The 22,058-nt window shown below is 37.9% G+C and overlaps 1 long non-coding RNA gene across 3 annotated transcripts in view; it reads left to right on the forward strand.

Moving 5' to 3' along the window:
* Nucleotides 1–22,058, forward strand: part of LOC115939409 (uncharacterized) — a 199,233-nt gene that overhangs the window by 36,718 nt on the left and 140,457 nt on the right. For 2 of the 3 annotated variants that reach the window (XR_014140264.1, XR_014140263.1), the window contains exon 4: nt 1,426–1,598. This is a non-coding gene — a long non-coding RNA (uncharacterized LOC115939409). Of the gene's footprint in view, nt 1–1,425; nt 1,599–5,987; nt 8,570–22,058 lie in introns of those variants that run through there. The other variant, XR_014140262.1, reaches the window with a different exon arrangement.

The raw sequence follows: 22,058 nt of genomic DNA on the forward strand, positions 1-22,058 counted from the left end.
AGACACATTATCTTGATTATACTAGACAGTAAACAAACCTGTCCTCTGCTGTGGAGAAAGAGACTATGTCTTCCAAGGCTATTTGCTCAAACAGCCTTGAACAGGTAGTCTGAAACAAAGGGAGTCATTCTGCTGATGAACAGAAATGTGAGAGACCCATAGATATTTGTCTCCCCCAAAACTCAGAAGATTTATCAGTCATATTAGTTATTTTTTAGGCCATGAAAATCTTCAAAGAGAAGAGGATAACTTAAACTGAGTCTTGAAATATATGAGTAGACATTACCAGGCAGGTGGTATTAGTGGGAAGTTTCATGAAGCAGGAACAATTTGAACAAAAGTATGGAGGAATGATGACTTTGGAAAATTGAAAATGGTTTGACATGGATGCATTGGAGGGTATAAGGGAGGGAGGGGTCTAATGTGAGATGGATGAGGAGATAAGCCAGAGGCAGCTCACAGAAGGTCCTCTGTGGCACGCTGACAAATGTATACTTTATCCTGTAATAAACAGGGAGCCAGTCAAGGTTTTTAAGCAATTCAGGCATGTGATCAGATTCCTTTTTAGAAAGATACATCTAGCTGAGACCAAAAGGGCATTCTGGACTGAAAGAACAGCGTGGATATAATGGAGACATTCAAGTGCCAGCAAATTGAAGGAACTGTAGCAGATCTCTGAACATGATGGTCAGTGCAACACTCATCAAAGTGAGTATTTATTAAGAGTGATTTAACAGCTTTCTCATCTAAAACTAATGATGTAATGTATGGGGATTAACATAAGAATAAGAATAAAAAAAAAAAAAAAAGAGTGATTTAACAGCTTTCAATCAGTTACCAGGCACCAGTTGTTAAGCTGGGACGTAAGTGGGGAAGTCTAAGGCTATGCCATGTTAAATTAGGCTAAGCTAATTTATGTCTGAATAATCCATAGTGAAAGAAAAGATTCGAGTTGGCAATTAGGTGTTCTCTTAACTGCCTACTTTGATTGATTGTGATGGGCCACCTGGAACATGGTGTTAAGAAGTATTTTCAGCCCAATTCTGGGCTCAGTGGGAAAGAGGGAAATCCTTACACAGTTTTGCCTGCTACAGGCAAAACAATGGTGAGTAACAATACATTTGCTGGCAATGGGCTGGGGGCAAGGTTTGCTCAAAGCTTAATATTGACAAATTGAAACCTATACAGGGGGCGGGCCCTGTGGCAGGAGTAGCTGTATAAATATGGGGAGGTGATGAGGTACGTTAGGTGGCAGAAGTGAACAGACAAGATGGAAACAGGGGTGCTTCGGGTTTATATCCAAGGTCTAGACCCAAAATATGAGATAAGGGAGGCAACAGCCAGCTTGGGGAATGAGATGCTGTCAGATTATGCCAAAGGGGTCAGTTATCAATTAGAGATTTTTTTTTTTTTTTTTTAATGCAGTGACTTGGGTTCTGTTGCTCCAGATCCAGCAGTTTGGTCCTGGCACTTGATGGCAGTGGATACAAAACTGACACAAGATAAGGATATCAAAGTCAGTACCTAAGGAGGCAGAGGATGTGTCTTCTTTGGTTCAGGATTCTCTAACTTTTCTTGAGAGTAAGCATTTTCACAATGTGAGTATGCAGTATTATTCAGTAATATTTAATTCTGTTATGGAGGATAAGAAAAAAAATGGGATGGACGAAACTCAAAGTGTGTCAAATGGCTTGCAAGATATAGATAAAATTAATTAGATGGGTTAAGTATAGATAGTAAGTTATCTATAAGACATTTAAAAAATAGAATAGTTGGAATATACAATAAAAAGGATAGAACCAAAAAAGTGTTCGTGTGTGTGTGTGTGTGTGTGTATGTATATAGATATATATGAAGGAAATTACAAAGGTATTAGGAGCTCTGAAAGGTAGAAGGACCAAGAGGCACAAAATATTCATAATACACTAAATAAACATGAGGCACATGAAGCATTCAATATTCAATACTGACCACTCAATAATGAAGCACCCAGTATTAAATCAGCCACTCATTGATGGTATCATTCTGGTCCTGTGTTACCTCTGCCCCAAAAGAGTTGCTCAGCAGGCATGCTATATTCTTTTTCTTGCATCATTGAAGCATGTATTTGTTCTAGTCACCTTCCATCTTCTAAGACCCTTTGTTTAAACCTGATACTGATCCTTAAACTACACCATCAGTGGAGAAGGCTGATGTGGCAGAAAGACAAGAAATATGAACACCATAACCCAGAATGCATATAGTGTGGTCCTTCCATCCATTCAAAACTTTAAACATGTCACTCCATTTTTTTCCTGGCTTCCATAGAATCTGATTAGAAATGTGTTCTACAGTTGAACAACATGGGTTTGAACTGCATGGCTCCACTTATATACAGATTTTTTTTTTCAATAAATACAGTACAGTTCCATAAATGTATTCTCTCCTCCTTATGATTTTTCAAAAAACATTTTCTTTTCTCTAGCTTACTTTATTATGAGAATACAATATATATTATATATAATACAAATAACATATGAAATATGCATTTATGTTATTGATAAGCCTTCTAGTCAACAGTAGGTTATTAGTAGTTAAGTTTTCAAGGAACCAAAAATTATCCATGGATTTTCAACTGTACAGGGGGGTCAGTGCCCAAAACTCCCATGTTGCCCAAGGGTCAACTGTACTGTAATTCTTATGTAATGTTGTTGGTTTTTTTCTCTGACTTCAAGATTTTCTCTTTATCTCGTGTTTTCAGTAGTTTGAATATGATGTGTGTGCGGTGCTGTATTTACCTAGTTTGGTATTCCCTGAACTTCTTGGATCTGTAGGTTGTTATATTTCATTAATTTTGGAAAATTCTCTGCCATTATATCTTCAAATATTTCTTCTGTCCAATTCTAACTTGTTCTACTGGGATTCCAATTACAAGTATGTTATACAATTTGATATTGATCCATAGCTCTTGAATGGTCTATTCTATTTTTTTAAACATCTTTTTCCTCTTGGTATTCCAGTTTGTGTAATTTCTATTCTCCTTTTCTTGGATGTTTCAGATCTACCAAAAAGAATTCTTCGTCTCTGTTTTCATTTCTAGTATTTCATTTGATTGTTTCTTTTAGCACACTAGAGTTTTTAACATGTTAATTGTAGTTAAGTTCCTTCTCTGACAGTTCCAATATCTGGGTCATATCTGCATTTATTAACTGCTTTGTCTTTTAACAAGAGTGCTGTTTTTGCTTGCTTCTTTGTGGTGAGTTTTGATTGAAAACTGAGCATCTTGTGTGGGAAGTAGCATTCATGCCTGAAAGTAGACATGCCCTTTCTATTGCTAGCCCTTTAGTGTGGGGTATTGAGACAGTTAGTTGGGAATTGAGCTGGGTTTGTGTTTTATTGTCACTAAAGTTACCTTCAGTACAGGTTTCAAATCTTCCTAGCTTATCTTGCACTTAGGCTGGGGGCTGGTTTGCTGGAGGGTTTTTCTCAGTGTCTCCCGCACCCTCAGAATTAGGTCTTCTCTTTTTGCCTGCACCTCAGAGAGGGAACTCCCTCCTTGCTATTGCCCTTCCCTTAACAGTAACTGCTCTTTCTTGTTACTCAGAGCTTGTTAGCCTGATGGTGGGGACTAGGGAGTTGAGTTTTCTGGTTCAATCTCAGTCTTAGAGGCTATGTTTCTGGGTCATTTTCCTGCCCCTCTGCGAAAAGCAGAAGTTTGTTTGCTTGTGTGTTTGGTCATTTCTCCCAGCTGCATAGGTGCCCTATAGGTGACAGGGTTTATTACTCTTTTCCCAGTGACTTTGGCTTTTATTTCTCAAGAGGAAAGGGACTAGGTTGGGCATTGTGTCTTTCCAGCAGTGGTGGTTCTCCTCTCCCAGGCCTGTATTTTCTCTGTCTCTCCTACCTCCAATCTTTCATGTGGGTACTGAGTGAGATCCTTAGAGAAAAGCTCACAAGTGTGTGCAAATTCTTCTTGTCTCTGTGGCTCCTAGGGATTATATAATTAAAAAAAAAAGATTTATTTATTTATTTGAGAAAGGGAGCACGAGCGGGGGGCAGAGGGAGAGGGAGAGAGAATCTCACGCAGACTCCACACTGAGTGTAGAGCCTAACATGGGGCCCGATCTCACAACTTGAACACAAACCAAGAGTCGGACACTTAACCAACTGCACCAACCAGGTGCCCAGGAATCTTATACAAGCTCACACTCAGCCTTTAGCAGTCCAGTAAACATTTTTAGCTAAAATAAATTCTTCTTACTATATTGTATGGATGGCATCTCACATCTGCCCTGGGTGAGCAAGTGCTTGTGACCCATCTCTTCTTGGACATACCTGTTTTTTTTTGTATTTTGGGTTAGCTGGTTGCCTTGCAACCTCAGCTATCTGAAGCATTCAAGAAGTAATTTTGCAGATTACCCAATTTTTTCTGTTGTAAAGGTGGGAATGATGCTCTTTCCAGCTCTCTAAATCCTGAGTGGAAGTTTGCACCATATCCTGAGGGTGTTAACCTACCCCAGCTCTTTCCCCTTGATTCTCATTGTATCCTTTAAGTTGATTTAATAAAATATGAGGTTTGAACATTTTAATTTGATCTGTGAGCCTCTCTGTGCCTTAACATCCATGAGACTTTGCCTGGTAAAGTACTTCTAGGCTCTTACTGCATCAGTGTAATTTTCCACATAGCAACTATTAGCTTGGTGTGGACAAGTCTCCTCTGTTGAAATTATTTCCTGAGATCCTGAGTTTTGCACTGGGGCATTTTTACTCATGAGTTTATAGATGTATTGAAGAGCAATACACTTTGCTACACTTTCACACATAAAACAATTCATCATTAAGACACCTCTATAGTTGAGTGAGCCAGTTCCTTATAATAAATCTCATTATGTAGATAGATAGATAGATAGATAGATAGATAGATAGATAGATAGATAGATAATTTGTTCTATTTTTATGTTTCTCTGAAGAACCCTGCCTAAAACAATAGATTATATTATTGTCACATCTAGGTTTAACCTTGATCTCTCTATTTCCTCCTATTACATAACACATATCCCCAGTCAGACTAGGAGTTTCTTCCTCATTATTCCCATGAGCATTTGAGTGGAGCATCCATTACTGTCACGTTTAATACTGGTTGACACATATAATTATATACTTTATGTTTGTATCTCCATTATTAAGTTGAGTTTTGAAGGGAGGGGTCTCCCCTTATTTGTCTTTTTTACCCCCAGTGTCTAAAACAATCATTAAGAACTTCGGTGAGGGGGCATCTGGCTGGGTCAGTCGGTATAGAGTGTGACTCTTGATGGGTTGTGAGTTTGAGCCCCATGTTGGGTGTAGAGATTACTTAAAAATAAAATCTGTAAAAAAAAAAAAAAAAGAGGGGTACCTGGGTGGCTCAGTTTGTTAAGCATCTGGCTCTTGGTTTCAGCTCAGGTCATGATCTCAGGTTCCTAGGATCAGGCCCCATGTCAGGCTCCATGCTCAGCGGGGAGTCTGCTTGAGATTCTCTCTCTTCCTCTCTCTTTGCCCATCCCCCTGCTCTCTCTCTCTCCCTCTCTCAAAATAAATGAATAAATATTTTTAAAAATAAAGTATTAAAATTAAAAAAATAAAAGAAGTTAGTGAATGTTTATAAACTGACCATATATAACATCTACTATGAAAGTTATTGTTTGGATCCTGTGATTGTGTATGTGCCTGGGTATCATAAACTGGCAAGTGCTTCTCAGATATTGGTTATTATTATTATTATTATTGACAAAATTGGCTTTGGTGGAAAGGCTAACCTAGTAATATGACTTTCATTTATATCAGTTATTCTGTGACCAAGTAATTATAGCAGTAATCACTATTATGCATTGAATGCTTACATAGCACAGTGGCTGACACACAGTGCTTTTGGCTATGGTTACCTGAGGTATAGAGTCGCTTGCTCTTATAGCAGATCTCTGGACCTTGAATTTTATATTCCTTGGCTCTGATCTTCATATTCTGCCCAGGTTTGCCAGCTCTCTTCTGCCTTCAGGTACTGAAGCCTGCTTTTGTTCTTGTAAATGCTGCTGAGGTCACGCTCTACCCAGAACTGACCACCTAGAACATGAGGCTGCAACTGACTTCAATGATGACTTCATCACTTACGTCCTGTCCCCTGGATCAGAAACTGTTGAGTGTTGGTATAAATTAAGATTAAACTAAGACTTTTTGGTAGAAATTGACAAGCTGATTCTAAAATTTATATGGAATTGCAAGGGACCCAGAGTAGCCAAAACAATTTTAAAAGCAACTAATAAAGTTGGAGGACTCATACTTCTCAGTTTCAAAATTTGCTGCAAAGCTGTAGTAATCAAGACAGTGTGGTATTGGCATAAGGATAAACATATAGATCAATGAAATAGAATTGAGAGTCTAGAAAAAAACTTACATTTATGGAATTGATTTTTGATGAGGGTGCCAAGACAATTCAATGGGGGAAAGAACAGTCTTTTCAACAAATGGTATTGGGACAGCAGAGTATCCATATACAAGAGAATGAAGTTGAACCCTTATCTCATGTTTACACAAATTGGTTCAAAGTGGGTCCAAGACATAAATGGAAGAGCTCAAACTATAAAACTATTAAAAGAAAACAGACATAAACCCTTGTGATCTTAGATTTAGGCAATGGTTTTTTAGATATGACACCAAAATTACAAATGACAAGAAAAAAAAATTTGACTTCATCAAAATGAAATCTTTTGTGCTTCAAAGGACACCATCAAAAAAGTGAAAAGACAAATCACCAAAGGGGAGAAAATGTTTATAAATCACATATCTGATAAAGGACTTATATCCAGAATATATGAAGAACTCTTACAGCTCAACAATTAAAACAGAAACAACCCAGTCAAAAAATGGGCAAAAGAAAAGAATAAACATTTCTTCAAAGAAGATATACAAATGGCTGATAAATATGAAATTGTCCTCAGCATCCTTTGTCATTAGAGAAATGCAAATCAAAACACAGTGTGATACTATTTCACACCAGTAGGGTGGGTATAATCCAAAGATAATAACAGATGTTGGGGAGGATATGGAGAAATTGCAACAATAATTAAATTGCTGGTAGGTTTCTAAAATAGGGCAGCCACTTCAGAAAACATTTTAGCACTTCCTCAAAATGTTAACATAGATTTACCATAAGACACAGCCATTGTACTCCTAGGTATATATCCAAGAGAATTGAAAACTAAGCCTACATAAAAACTTGTACACGAATATTCATGGCAGCATTATTCATAATAGCTCAAAAATAGAAACAACCCAAATGTGCACCAGCTAAAGAATGGATAAACAAAATGTTGTAAATCCATGAAATGAGATATTATTCAGCAGTAGAAAGGAATGAAGTACTGACACATGTTGCAACGTGAATGAGCCTTGAAAACATAACACTAAGTGAAAGAAGCCAGTCATGAAAGGCAACATAATGTATGATCCCATTTATATGAACTGTCCAGTCACACCTCGTATCACCCCCCCCCGACTAGCCCTTAATGGTAGGAGGGGGAAATGGGGTGTAACTGTTAATTGATAGGAGGTTTCTTTTTAGGGTGATGAAAATGTCCCAGAATTAGATATTGGTGATATTTACACAATTCTATAAATATACTAAAACGTACTGAATTGTATACTGAAAAGGCTAAATTCTATATGTGAATTATATCTCAATAAAGCTTTAACAAAGAAAAAAAGATTAAGCTGAGATTTCCTTTTACTTCTTGGGGCACTCGAATTTGCACACCATAAGAATTAGCTCTGAAGTGGTGTTGGTTCACTAGACTTTCCCTCACTCCCCCACTCCCCTACCTCCCCAGACCTGATTCTGATGTTCCCATATGCTTTATTGGCATGCCTGAATCAGAATAGGTTAATGAAATATTTTGTCAATCAGCAACCATATTTTCAGACTTGTGAATGAAATACACACTATTAAGCTGCAGCAGTATGTTTCAATCTGTATCTAAACATTTCAATAGATTGATTACACTGGGTTTATTTGTTTATTCGTTTATTTATTTTAGAGAGAGAGCAGGGAGGGGTGAAGGGCAGAGGGAGAGGGAGAGAGAATTCTAAGCAGGCTCTTTGCCCGGCACGTAGCCCGACGCAGGGCTCAATCTCAGGACCCTGAGATCACGACCCCAGCCGAAATCAAGAGTCAGACGGAGCCACACAGGTGCCCTGACACTGGGATTTTATTTTCAAAGCATTAATGTCACTAGGTCAGATATCTGGAATAATTAAGAGATTGATATGCAGTAGTGTTTGCATAAAAACTCAACCTATTTTTTTTAAAGATTTTATATTGATCATTAAAATTCTCCACACACAGCTACTTCACTGCCATTGCCCCGAAGAAGTTTCTCTTTCCGGAAACAAACATAGTATTAAATGGAGGAAAGCAACTTGTCTCTACTTGAAAGTCCTTCAAGTTGGCTTTTAAAATGAGGACTTAAATTTGCCCTCTTTCCCCAAGCTGTGTACCCACCAGGAGACTTGGGGCTAAAGTATAATCGGGTGGAATTCATTCTTGACATGTCCTGGAATTTCTTTTTTTTTTTTTTTTTTTTTTTTAAAGATTTTATTTATTTATTTGAGAGAGAGAGGATGAGAGACAGAGAGCACGAGAGGGAAGAGGGAGAAGCAGACCCCCTGCTGAACAGGGAGCCCGATGCGGGACTCGATCCCGGGACTCCAGGATCATGACCTGAGCCGAAGGCAGTCGCTTAACCAACTGAGCCACCCAGGCGCCCCAACATGTCCTGGAATTTCTATCCCACTCTTCAACAACCTTTATTTCAACAACAGAGAATATAATATCATTTTTCTACTGGAAAAATATAATTTGAGTCTGAAATGAATGACACTGCACATCATCAGGCATATCTGGAAGGCTGTAACCTAAACAGGGAACCTGTTTAAAACGTACACTAGACTCCTAATTTCTGTTTTGGTCTTCTGAGGCCTGTTGCTAAATCCCGTTCTACATTAAAAGCACTAACCACACTCTCCAATTATCTGACAGACTGCAGAACAGTTGGAGAATACAAATTCTGCTTGGATATCATGTTTTCACTATATACAGCAGCCACACACAGTGATGGTCAGTAATGACCAAAATATGGCACTAGGTGCAATCCCCTCCATGTGAGTTGAATTAATTGATTTATTAGGTGCAAAATAGCCAGGTGGATTTAAGCTAATTAAGACTTTGGTTGCTAATTGCCAACAAGGGGGGGATTTTTAAAAAATTAGTAAGTTCAATATGTACTTGTAGCACATACAAACCACAGGCTGCCTCTAGCAGGGAATGTAGCGCTAATGTCTGAGTAGAAATAAAACGGCCTGTTTTCTCTGCAATCCATGAATGTTTCTGGTTAATGTCACTTCTTCTTGGTAGACACTCATAGGAAAACTGGGCACGACACACACAAGAGAACATGTAAAGTTAAGAAGTACCCTCAAGGGGCACCTGGGTGGCTAAGTTGGTTAAGCATCTGCCTTTGGCTCAGGTCATGATCCCAGGGTCCTGGGGTCAAGCCCTGCATCGGGCTCCCTGCTCCGCGGGGAGCTTGCTTGTCCCTCTCCCTACCCCACCCCCACTCATGCTCTCTCTCTCTCTCTCAAATAAACAAAATCTTAAAAAAAAAGTATCCTTAAAAAAATAGACATATGAACTGTGAAATAGTAACAAATCAGAATTACCTGCCCTGCTAAAGGAATGACATGGACTACTATAATATGTCATTACATATTTCTGTATTCATCCATTTATCTATCCTGTGCATTCATTCACCCACCCATTTATCTAACCATTCATTCAAAGTTTGTTGAATATCTTATGTGTACTTTCATATCCTCCTTCTTTACTTGGTACTTTATTTGAAGGATGTCAACATGCTAATAAAAGCACACCGGAATCCTTTTTTTTCAAACAGGTATTTAGGGGTCATTATGCACTATGCGATGTGCTAAGCACTTCACAAAGATAACTGCCTTAATCCTAGCAAAAAACTGCAGATGAAGAAAAGGGAAGTTTAGACATGTTATGTGTCCAAGAATACGAATCTGCTAAGTGGTACAACTGGGATTGAAACACAAGCCATGTGTCTCCACTGCTCTCATACTTACTGATTCCCCTATGCTGCCATTTCATAAACCTTTTTAATGGCTATATCATATTTCAATGTTTTGATGTACTATAATTTATGTCATTATTCCCCTATTTTGGGGTATGTAGGTTGCCTTTTCTTTTGGCTATTAAGTAAATATTGCTGTAGTGAGCACACTTATATATCAGATTATTCACTTTTCTGATTATGTCTTGTCCATTTGTATATCTCCTTTGGAGAAATGTCGATTTAGATGTTTTGCCTATTTCTAAACTGGGTTGTCTTTTTATCATTGAGTTGTAAAAGTTTGTTATTCTAGATGCAAGTTCCTTATTATGTATGTGCTTTGCAAATATTTTTTCCCATTCTATAGGTTGTCTTTTCACTCTCTTGGTAGTATTTTTTAAAGAACTTCTAAGAGTTTGGAGTCTTATGTTAGGTCTTTGATGTATTTTGAGTTAAGTTTTATATATGATGTGAGGTAACTCATTCTTCTACAAGTGGATATCCAGGTGTTCAGTACCATTTGTTGAAAAGGCTCTTCTTGCCCTATTGAGTCATCTTGGCATCCTTTCTAAAATCAATTGACCATTGATAGATACATGGACTTATTTCTGGAATCTTCATTCTATTCCATTGATCTACATATTTATCCTTATGTCAGTACTGCTGTATCTTGATTAATTGCTTTGTAATAAGTTCAAAAATTGGGAAGTATGAATCCTTCAACTTTGTTCTTCTTTTTAAAGTTTTGGCTATTCTATATCACTTGCCTTTCCATGTGAATTTCAGGATTAGCTTGTCAATTTATACAAAGAAGTCAGCTGTTATTCTGGTAGGTATTGTGTTGAATCTGTAGATCAATTTGGGGGAATATTGCCAACTTAACAATATTAAGTCTTCCAATCCATGAACATGGACTGATTTATGTTTATTAGGTCATCTTTCATTTCTTCCAACAATGTTTTATGATTTGGGGAATGTAAGTTTTACAATTCTTTGGTTAAATTTATTCCTAAGTATTTTATTTGTTTTGATGCTATTGATGCTATTGATTTGATGCATTTGATCTTATATCCTGCAACTTTCCTGAACCCTTTTATTAGTTCTAACAGTTTTTTTAGTGGGTTCTTTCAGATTTTCTATATATAAAATCATGCCATCTGTGAATATAGTTTTACTTTTTCCTTTCCAATCTGTGTATGTTTTATTTCATTTTCTTGCACAATTGTCCTGGCTAGAACCTCCAGTACAATGTTGACTAAAACTGGCAAAAGTGAATATCCTTGTCTTATTCCCAATGTTAAGAGGAAAGTATCTGGTCTTTCAACATTAAGTATGATGTAAGTTGTAGATTTTTTGTAGATGCCCTTTATCATCTTAAGTTCCCTTCTTTTCCTAATTATTGAGTGTTTTTTATCATGAAAGAATGTTGGAATTTATCAAGTACTTTTTCTGTGTTTCATGACATGATCATGTAAGTTTGTTTTTTAGTCTATTGATAATGGTTGTGTTACATTCATTGATTTTTGAATGTTAAACCAACATTGTATTCCTGCAATAAATCCCATTTGGTCATGGTGTATAATTCTTTTTATATGTTATTGGATTTGGTTTGTTAGTATTTTGTTGAAGATTTTTGTATCAATATAAGAGATGTTGGTCTTTGTCTTTTGTCTGGTTTTGGTATCAGGATAACACTGGCCCCATCAAGTGAGTTGGAAAGTATTCCCTCCTCTTCTAATTTTTGGAAGAGCTCATAAAGAATTGGTATTACTTCTTCTTTAAATAGCTACCCATGAAGTCATCTGATTATTTCTTTAGATAAGAGATCTGGAAGTGGAATTACTGTGTCAAAGATATAAACATATACAAAACTTTTTGTTTAACTAAATTGCTTTCCTGGGCAGGGAGTGCCAATCATACTTCCACTAGCAGTACATAATCTGGCACATTGTTTTGCTCATAGTAGAACTGAATTGAATTTTATTGATAACTGGTTCTTCTCAACCCTGAAAAACAACATACACTAGTATATCAATCAAATAATTGTTTTCAATACTTGTTTAAAAAGATTGTATCTCTTGTTTATAATAATAAAAGTTTTGTGGGTTTCCTATGTTGATTTCGGGCCAATTTCAATCATAATGAACTTTACATTCTCTAGATCCAGCTTATTTTATTTTATTTTATTTTATTAATTTATTAATTTTTTTAATATATTTTTTTAATTTATTAATTTTTTTAAAGTAATCTCTGTGCCTGTTGTGGGGCTTGAACTCACAACCATGAGATCAAGAGTCTCATGCTTTACCAACTGAGCCAGGCAGGCACCCCTAGATCCAGCTTATTTTAGAGTTAAATGAGTAATAAACACTTATATCTGCCTAATACATTTTATACTGTAGAGAATATTTTTACCCCTACAGCAGAGCTAAAGTGTGAGCAACATTTACATGATATACTAAATGTGAATCTGGTAACAAGCTAACTCAGTTTGTTGTGCTATTTTTGCTAATAAATTGTGATAAAGGATTTATGGCTTTAAAAATTATGAATATTGGGACACCTGGGTGGCTCAGTCGGTTGAGCACCCGACTCTTGATTTCAGTTTGGGTCATGATCTCAGGTCATGGGATCGAGCTCCCAGTCAGGTTCTGAGTTGAGTGTGGAGCCTGCTTGGGATTCTCATTCCACCCCCCCCACCCCCCGCCCCAGTACCCTCTCCCTTTGCCCCTCCTCTCCTCTCTCTGTATCTCAAATAGATTTTTAATTAAAACTAAATTAAAAATAATTAATTAAAAATGCTTGGCAGATTCTTGTATCATGCTTGTCATATATAAGAAATTTCATCTTTCCATCACAATTCTTCATGAGTATTCAGGATTCATTCCCACATGGATGAATTAATGCCCCTACTTCTAGTCATTCATTTTTTTCCAGCTTTATTGAAATGTAATTGACATGTAATGTTGTGAAGGTTTAAGGTATGCAATGTGATGATTTAATGCTTATTTAAATTTAATCTTGATTATATACTAAGAATTTTTTGACCAAGCAAGACACTTGAAATAAAGATAAAATGTGGACTTTAATTGTGGAATGTAGCAAATCTGAGTTATGTGTCTTGCCCATTAACCTTAGAGCTCATTCTTCTCTTAATGTACTCTCTTGACTGAGGGAGGCTCTTCTTCATGAAAGGTCTTGAAGCTCATCACCCACTGTCCACTTAAATCGAGGTCCATTTTAAACCTGCCAGATCCAGGTCAGTGTTTTCCTTCTCTGGTCCTTGTTTCTTAAAGTACTAGGAAAGACAACTCATAATAATGTAAGACATACTCCATTCAGGGTGATCCCACTGAAAGTTTAGACAACCAGTTAAATATATTCTTTAATCACTGTGGTTGCAGAAGCTTATATTACTTAAATGGCATTCTAGGCACCAGTCATTATAAGTCTTGCTTTATTACATTTGAGTATCTTGTTTTCCTTCTTTTTTATTGCCTTTTACTTTGGTGGTTGTTTATGGCCCAGCTGGGCTCACTTGTTTCTTTATTTAAGAGTTCACTGGGTTTTTATCTGATCTGATCTTTAGTGTCACCACCTTCTCACCTCTTGGCGGTTGATTTAATATTCACAGTGACATTATCTCCAACTCTCTTGTGAATCAATTCACATCCAACTTCAAGCAAGATCCTGCATGAATTATACACAAAACATTGCCAGTCCAAGTAGCAGAAAAGGTTAAATTCTGGCTTTATTTCTTTTCTCGTGACTGGTTCCTCACCTCTTCCATCCCATTTCCGTGTGTGTGTGTATTTTAAAGTCTCCTAGGTTTGACTGAATTTATTGAACATATACAGTTTTCTTCTCTAAACCTTAGAGTTCTTCAATTTTAGGTACTAAAGATACAATGATTTCATGTTTATTTTCAAACATAATTATTTCTTAAGTCTATAGCTTCTCTCTCACATTCACTGAGGAGTTCATTGGAGAAGTGGGCCTGAACCTTTATATCACAATGAAGGTTCTAAGCACCATGACAGATGTGCTTAGAGTGTGTAGACTTCCCTTTTCTTAGCTAAGTTGTTTTGGTTGGAGTAAGAGAGTACTACTAACTGCTTAAGTAGTAAAGGGAATTTATTAGAAGGATGTGGGAGTATCTGAAAGCACCCAAAGACAGCTGGCTTGCCCAGGGACTAAACACAGACCCTGGAGAGCCACCAGGCATTCATGCAGGCATGACTACTCTACACTTCCTAGCTCTACACTTGTCTCTGCCCATATCCAGGACAGCTGTCTCTGGATCTCAGGGTATATGATAGAAAAGGCTCATCCTAAAGCTCCTGAATTTGCACTGTCTCACTCCTATTCCCAGATCTCTGTGAAAATAATTAGATTGGCCTCATTTGGATCAAGTGTTCATCCTGGTCCAGTCATCTGTGATGGTAGTCCAGAGTAGACTATGAGTAGGGATAGATGGAGTGGTTCTCAAAAAAAAAGGTATCACATAAGCTAGACACACACCCTTGACATTTGTTTAACGTACCACCTAGGTGCTAATTCTTGAATTACAGAAAGTAATCATTTAACAGACAATAAGCCATTTATCTGGTCTCCTTCAGAAATGTGTATAAGGTCGAGGCTTCATCTGTATAATGGTGTTTGTTCTCTTAATTGCATTTCATCTGCCATGTGCACACTTACCCACATAGCCTCTTGGGCTCCTTCTTTTATTCATTTATATTCCCTTTCCAGATATAAGGGAAATCATAAATCATTTGCGGAATTTTCTGATTCATTCATTCCTAGATAGAGATAAGTAGAAGGAATGGAACTGCCCTAGTGAGATTCAGTTTCATGCTCTTCAAAGTTGATGTGGGTATTATTTCTCCAATAAGCATTCTTAATGTTCTCAATAATACCAGCTGTTGTGATTTTCTTACTAACATGGTCTTTAGTGAATTGCACTCTCCGGTTTGTTACAGTACATCTGTGTGACAATGGAAAATTTTCTGTAGCCATGAAATTGGGTTTGAATTTTGAGATAAGGTTTTTGAAGATATGTCTATTTAGAATCTGGTGATAGCAAGGTCTGTGTCTGGTCCCCATGTAATATATTGCTAGAACAATGTTTTATATTCACTTATTCATTAACCTTTTATTTATTATGATCTTAAAATGAACAAAGCACTGTTTGGGCTAAAGAGAAGTAGGAAACTTCCACAGGCTGCTTACAGATCAAGAAAAAAGTAGACTTTAAGATAAGAGTTTGGAAGGTAAAGGTCATGATCTAAACTATATCATGGAGGTCAAAATTAAAGTGAGCCTGTAGGAGTGCACTGAGAATAGCTCATTTTTAATTATTTCAACAGATGTATTTTTGCTATCCACATTTCCTCTATTTCAGCCGTTGCTCATATTTAATATTCTCATTTTGACACTTTTGAAACACGATTTACTCAGCAGTTATTTCATTGGTATGTATTCATGGGAGTAGGGGGAAGAAATAAGCTCACCCCTGTTATTTGCAGAGCCTGAGGCAAGAGTACAGGTGGAGGCCCACATATCATATGTCCAAATGTTTAATTTCAAATTATAAATAGAATTTTAAAATTTTAAGTTAACATTTTTATTTCAAATGCATTTTACAGATAAAATTAAAATTTATTTAAATCTCAGTAGCCTTTTTATCAGAATAAAACTATTCTCAATTTTAACTTTTCTAGCCTTCAATGTCCAGCTCAATGACAAGGTAGTCATTTACTACACTTCACACATGTGATGTCTAGGCCTATTCCTATACACAAGAGCAATTGAAATTATTTAATTTTATGAAACTTTATTTAACTGCCATATGCAAATACTGTGTGCCACATTTGTGGTTATCTCCAGAACTCTCTGGTACCCGGAAATTTAATTGGAAGGGAAACCAGTGTTTAGATGCTTGGTACTAATGGGAAAGGATGCTTCTTTATGCAACAATCTACTGAATTAGTGCTATCTCAGAAGGGTTTGACAACCTAATTACTTTGCTTTTCTCGTAAGCATTTTCACCTCTCAAATCCTCTCCTGTTCTGAAACAGAGTTGCTCTCTGTAGCTGACAGAGGCCCAGTCCTCAAGCCTTCACGGTATATGGAGACAGTCACCCTTTGTTTCAGAAAGATACAGGGAAGAGATGTGGAGAGGCCTGTCTCTGGGCCTGAGTGGTGTTAATCCCCAGTGAAGAGGCAGCAGATATTCTAGTTTCAGGTTAAGCAGAGTCAGTACTGAGAGCCAGATCTCCAGTGACAAAAACATCCTGGGTTTTTAAAATATATTTGTTAGTGTGTGTGTCTTTGGGATATATGCGACCCAGCACAGGACCCAGCACAAATCCTCTCCTGTTCTGAAATAGAGTTGCTCTCTGTAGCTGACAGTGGCCCAGTCCTTAAGCCTTCATGGTATGTGGAGTAACTTGCTCGAGTTAAAGGGTGGTCCTGGAAAGAGAAGCAGCAGCAAAACAGGAGAAAAGGGTAGCCTGGCCGTGTTCCACTAGGCCATGCTCAGTAAAGGCCCCAGTTTCTCTATGTATTATGCTCTACTGTATCCCAAACCTAGGATAGTGTCTGGCTTAACACTGATACCCGAGAAGCATTCGCTGTACGAATGCATTGCTGCATGAATGCCTTGCGCAGTGGTAATGAACCATGTGTGACCATTCCAAACACTAACTGAAAGCTCAGGGTCGTCATTCAGCTGGTGTTATCTTTGGATGCCATGAGCCTTACTTCACTTTGTAAAGTAACGATGGTTAAATGACTCTCCTAGGAATTCTCTCAATCCTATTACGACTGCAGAAATGAATAGTTTGGCCACTTCGTTTCTTAGATGTGAGACCCTCTCGCCAGATTTGGACTTTTCTAGGCATCACATGACATGGAAGCTGTAGTCCAAGCTTGACTTTGACTTAGGCTGATCTGCTTAGTGATGCTGGTGGCGTGCTGCAGGAGCCTGTCTGAAAGGTGCCATAGAAGTGCACTGTGCTCTGCATATGGAAGTGAGGAGCTTCTCAGTTGTTTCCCTGCAGGGACAACTGTATTGTTTTTGTCTATTTTAATAGGCCTGAATAAAATACTCTTCTGTTTTATTTGATCTGCATCCCCTAGTGGGATTTCTCCCTACTTTCTTTTTACCACTGTGACAGTTTCCTATTTAGACATTTAGTTCTTTCGACAGGGGCTCTTGATTTTCAATGGCAGGGACAGTTTCTCCATCTATTGATGTTCAAACCTAGTGGTCCCTGACCTATGGGACCATTTGCAAAAATGGGTTGAGTTTTGGGAGCCCGGGATGAATGAAAGAAATTCCATGAAATAGAAAACAAAAACAAAATCAAGCACAGGTTTGATTTAATTGGCTAAATGAATCTGGATTGATTTTTTTTTTTTTTTCCCAAATGTTCCTAGCAGTGATCAGAGGCGACCAGGATTAACCCTAGCTGAAACACACCCAACCTCCGCTCAGTGGATACTTTAACAAATATAGGACCATAATAGAATGGTCTTCTGGTTAGATGGTTTTCTCCTAGAAGAAGTATATGGCTGATGTAGGATGATATGATGAAACATGATCAGGGCTAGGAGACAGGAGGTGTGAATTTTAGTACCAGCTCTGCCACTTCATGACTGTCTGGCCTTTGTCAAATTATGTGGTTCCTTGTCTAAAATCATAAGCAAGTTGAACTAAGGCCCCTTCCTGCTTCTAGTTCTATGACTGGTGACAAAACATTCTTGGCTCAATATATATGCTTTACTTTATTTTCGTAGCAGATCTTGACTTCTGCTTTGCATCACCTTATAGATTTGAAAAGATTTAAAAGGTGATTTGAAATTTGAGATGACTGCACTGAAGAATGAACTTATATAACTGAATGTACAGAGCCTTTGTGACTATCATTCTTTATTTTATTTTATTTTATTTTATTTATTTGACAGAGAGAGAGAGCGAGAGAGGGAATACAAGCGGGGGGGCGGGGGTGGGAGAGGGAGAAGCGGGCTCCCTGTGGAGCAGGGAGCCCGATGTGGGGCTCCATCCCAGGACCCAGGGACTATGACCTGAGCCGCCGAAGGCAGCCTTTTAATGGCTGAGCCACCCAGGCACCCCACTTTACCATTCTTAATGATATGTGTTTTAATACTTTTTTTTAAAGTTTATTCATTTAAATAATCTCTACACCCAGCTTGGGGCTCAAACTCACCATCCCAAGATCAAGAATTGTGTGCTCTTCTGACTGAGCCAGCCAGGCACCCCTGATGATACGTTTGAACCCTGGAGCAGCTATGACTGAAACTTCACTGCTTCCCTCCTTGAAATTCCCAGTTACATGAGCCTATAAATAGCCATATATTCTAATTCAAGTTGAGTTTCTTTTGCTTGCATAAAAACATTCCTAATGCAACTTCTTAAATTCGCTTTATTGTCATGATTGACTCATTTTTAATTACCTTCTTTACATCTCAGAGGAAATCCCACTGGAGGCTCATCTCTTCTCCTTCAGAGTTATCCACCTGTTTCTCCCCCTTATTTATAGGCATATCCGTCCCTTGCTATCCAGGATAGTACCTTAACTTATTTCCTGCGTTTTTTCCTCCACAACCAGTTGTTGTCAAATCCTATAAACTCTACATTTAAACATCTCCTGGACCCATCTCTTCTAATTAGTCCTTCCTTCTTGGATGCGTTTTTTTATACCTCAGTTAGTTCTGAAAAAGGAGGGGGAAATTTGAGCATCTTCTCTCTACTCTGCGTCAGTTCAAAGAAAGGGGGTTGCATTTAATCATGTAAGAACCCTCTTCCCTAGCTCTTCCCCACCGGAGAAGGAGTGACTGTTCTGATGAGTCAGAGGACACTCTGTGGGAGCATATTTTGCTTATAGACCAAGTGACTGTGCCTAAATCAACCCTGCTTTGTTCTTATCCTGGATCTATGAGCCATGGGCCCTGTCTGGGGCTTTCCTTGTTCCATTTGTCAGCTCATTTGGGCAGTGTCTGCCTCTTTCTCTGTTCCGATGTCTCCACCTCTAGCTGAGTGGTTAAGTCAGCTGGGTCTGATCCTTTCCATTATCACAGAATAAACTCTCAACTTACGTGTATGTCAGCAAACATTGCCACAACTTCCTTCTCTGGTCGTATCTCCCACTTATTTCCCTGTATGCAATCTGCCCCAGAGCTACATTGGAGCACTTTCCATTCCTCATCATGCCAAACACTCAGATGTTTCTGTGTCCCTCCTACTCTCCTTCCCTCTCCCTAGACTTCTTTTTTTCACCATCCCATCTTCCCCATGCTTCAAAGACCAGCTTTAAATGTCACATTCTTCATGAAGTCTTCCTCAGGTCTTAACAGTAAGAATTAATGATCTACGGGGGACCTGGTGGCTCAGTCAGTGAAACATCTGACTCTTGATCTCAGCTCAGGTCTTGATCTCAGGGTTGTGAGTTCAGGCCCCATATTGGGTTACATGCTGGGCGTGGAGCCTACTTAAATTAAAAAAAAGAAAACATAAGAAGAATTATCTAGTCAACTAATATTTCACATGGGAGCCAAGAGTACTCAAAGGGGAAAAGATAGTCTCTTCGATAAATGGAGTTAGGAAAATTGAATAGTCACACGCAAAAGAACAAAACTGGATCCCTATCTTGTACCATCCACAAAAATTAACTTGAAATGAATTAAATGTAAGACCAGAAACCCTAAAACTCCTAAAGGAAAACATAGGGCAAAAGCTCCTTGACCTTGGTTTTAATAATGACTTTTTAGATATGACACCAAAAGCAAAGGCAACAAAAGCAAAAATAAACAAGTGGGACTACATCAAACTTAAAAGTTTCTGCACAGCAAAAGAGACAATCAATAAAATGAAAAGGCAACCTATGGAATGGGAGAAAATATTTGCAAACTATCTATCTGATAAGGAGTAAATAAATATCTAACAACTCCTATAACTCAATGGCAAAAAAAACCCCCAAACAATTCAACTAAAAAATAAGCAGAGACCCTGAACAGACATTTTTCCAAAGAAGATATATAGATGGCCCACAGGTAGGTGAAAAGGAGATCAACATTACTAACCATCAGGGAAATGCAAATCAAAGCCACAGTGACATATCACCTCACACCTGTTGAATGGCTATTATCAAAAAGATAAGAGATAACAAATACTGGCAAGGGTGTGGAGAAAAGGGAGTCCTTGTGCACTGTTAATGAGAATGTATATTGGTGCAGCCACTGTGGAAAACAGTATGGAGGTTCCTCAAGAAAAAAAAGGGGAAGAATGACCATATGATGCAGCAATTTCTGGGTATACATCTGAAGAAAATGAAATCACTATTTTGAAGAACTATCTCAACCCCCATGTCCATTGCAGCATTATTTACAGTAGCCATGACATGAAAACAGTCTAGGTGTCAATGGATGAATGGATAAAGAAAATGTGCTACACACACACACACACACACACACACACTGAAATATTATTCTGCTATAAAAAAGAAGGAAATTCTACTATTTGCAATAATATGGATGAGCCCTGAGGGTATTATGCTAAATGAAATAGACAAAGAAAGACAAATGCTATGTGATCTCACTTATATGTGGAATCTAAAAAAGCATAACTCATAGAAATAGAGCAGACTACCAGCTGCCGGGGCGGGGGCAGTTGTGGGGGAAATGGGTGACGATGATCAAAGGAAATAAACTCCAGTTATAAGATGAGTAAATTCTGGGGATCTAATGTACAGCATGATGACTACAGTAAGCAGTACTGTATTGTATACTTGAAAGTTGCTCACAGAGTAGATATTAATAGTTCTCACAATAAACAAAAGGTAACAGTGAGGTGATAGATATGTTAATTAACCTTATTGTGCTAATCGTTTTGCAATACGTACATATATCAACCACACTGTACACCTCAAATGTACACAATATTATATGTCAATTATATCTCCATAAAGCTGGAAAAATAATTGTTGTTGCCTTAACAACACCCTAGGGCACCTTGTTCTTACTTTCCTTAAATTATATTTAGGTTCTAAGTTGTTTTCCAGTTTTTGGTGTCCATATTAGTGTTTTGTACAAGAATGTAAAGTCTGTGAGGATCTGTATTACCTTATTCATGTTTTTACTGCCTCATCCATAGTATATCAAGGCCTTGCATAAAACAGGTGTTTAATACAAAATTTTTTTCTCAGAGATCCAGTGGAAAACCAAGTTGACTGTGGTATTGGTGTGTGTTGGTTTTCCCCATTTCCGAGCCAATTATTTTCATAATTGAGTTCTTATCTATCTCTCCTGCCCTACCTACACCCTCATCCGTCCCCAGTGCCTCCCCTCAAGCCTAACAGAGCTAAAAGTTTTCCTCAAATTGCAACTATACTTCATGATGTTGTGCCTTTACTACCTTTGTCTTGAATGTTTTTCTTATGCCTGTCAGTTTGGCTTTCCCCTATTTATCTGTCCGTACATGTTACCTCCTTTTGAAGGATTTCCTGACTGTCTCACCACCTACTTCCACCATCCAGAAAGAATTGGCCCCTTTCCTTTCTGCCCCTTAGACTTTGTATAGATTGCTTTCACAGAACATATGTGGGGTTTTCCCCCCCTTAATTTCCCCCTTTTACATTCATAACTCTCTCCTTTTATCATATTATAATTCCTTAAGGGCAGGTCCCTTTCCTTTCTTGCCTTTGGATTCCAACATTCCCTTCAAAGTTTGAGATGTACATTTTTGCCTCATATTATATTTAGAGACTTCTCTCAAGCCAACAAGAATATAAGATCTTTGAAGGCAAGAAGTATGAGTAATTCATACTTGTATTACTTCACTTCTACCCAATAAGTGTTTTCAGAATGAATAAAAAAGGACTATCCCCAGACCCA

This window comes from Leptonychotes weddellii, chromosome 14 (assembly GCF_054177405.1).
Source record: "Leptonychotes weddellii isolate Sample4059 chromosome 14, ASM5417740v2, whole genome shotgun sequence".
Taxonomy (NCBI): domain Eukaryota; kingdom Metazoa; phylum Chordata; class Mammalia; order Carnivora; family Phocidae; genus Leptonychotes; species Leptonychotes weddellii.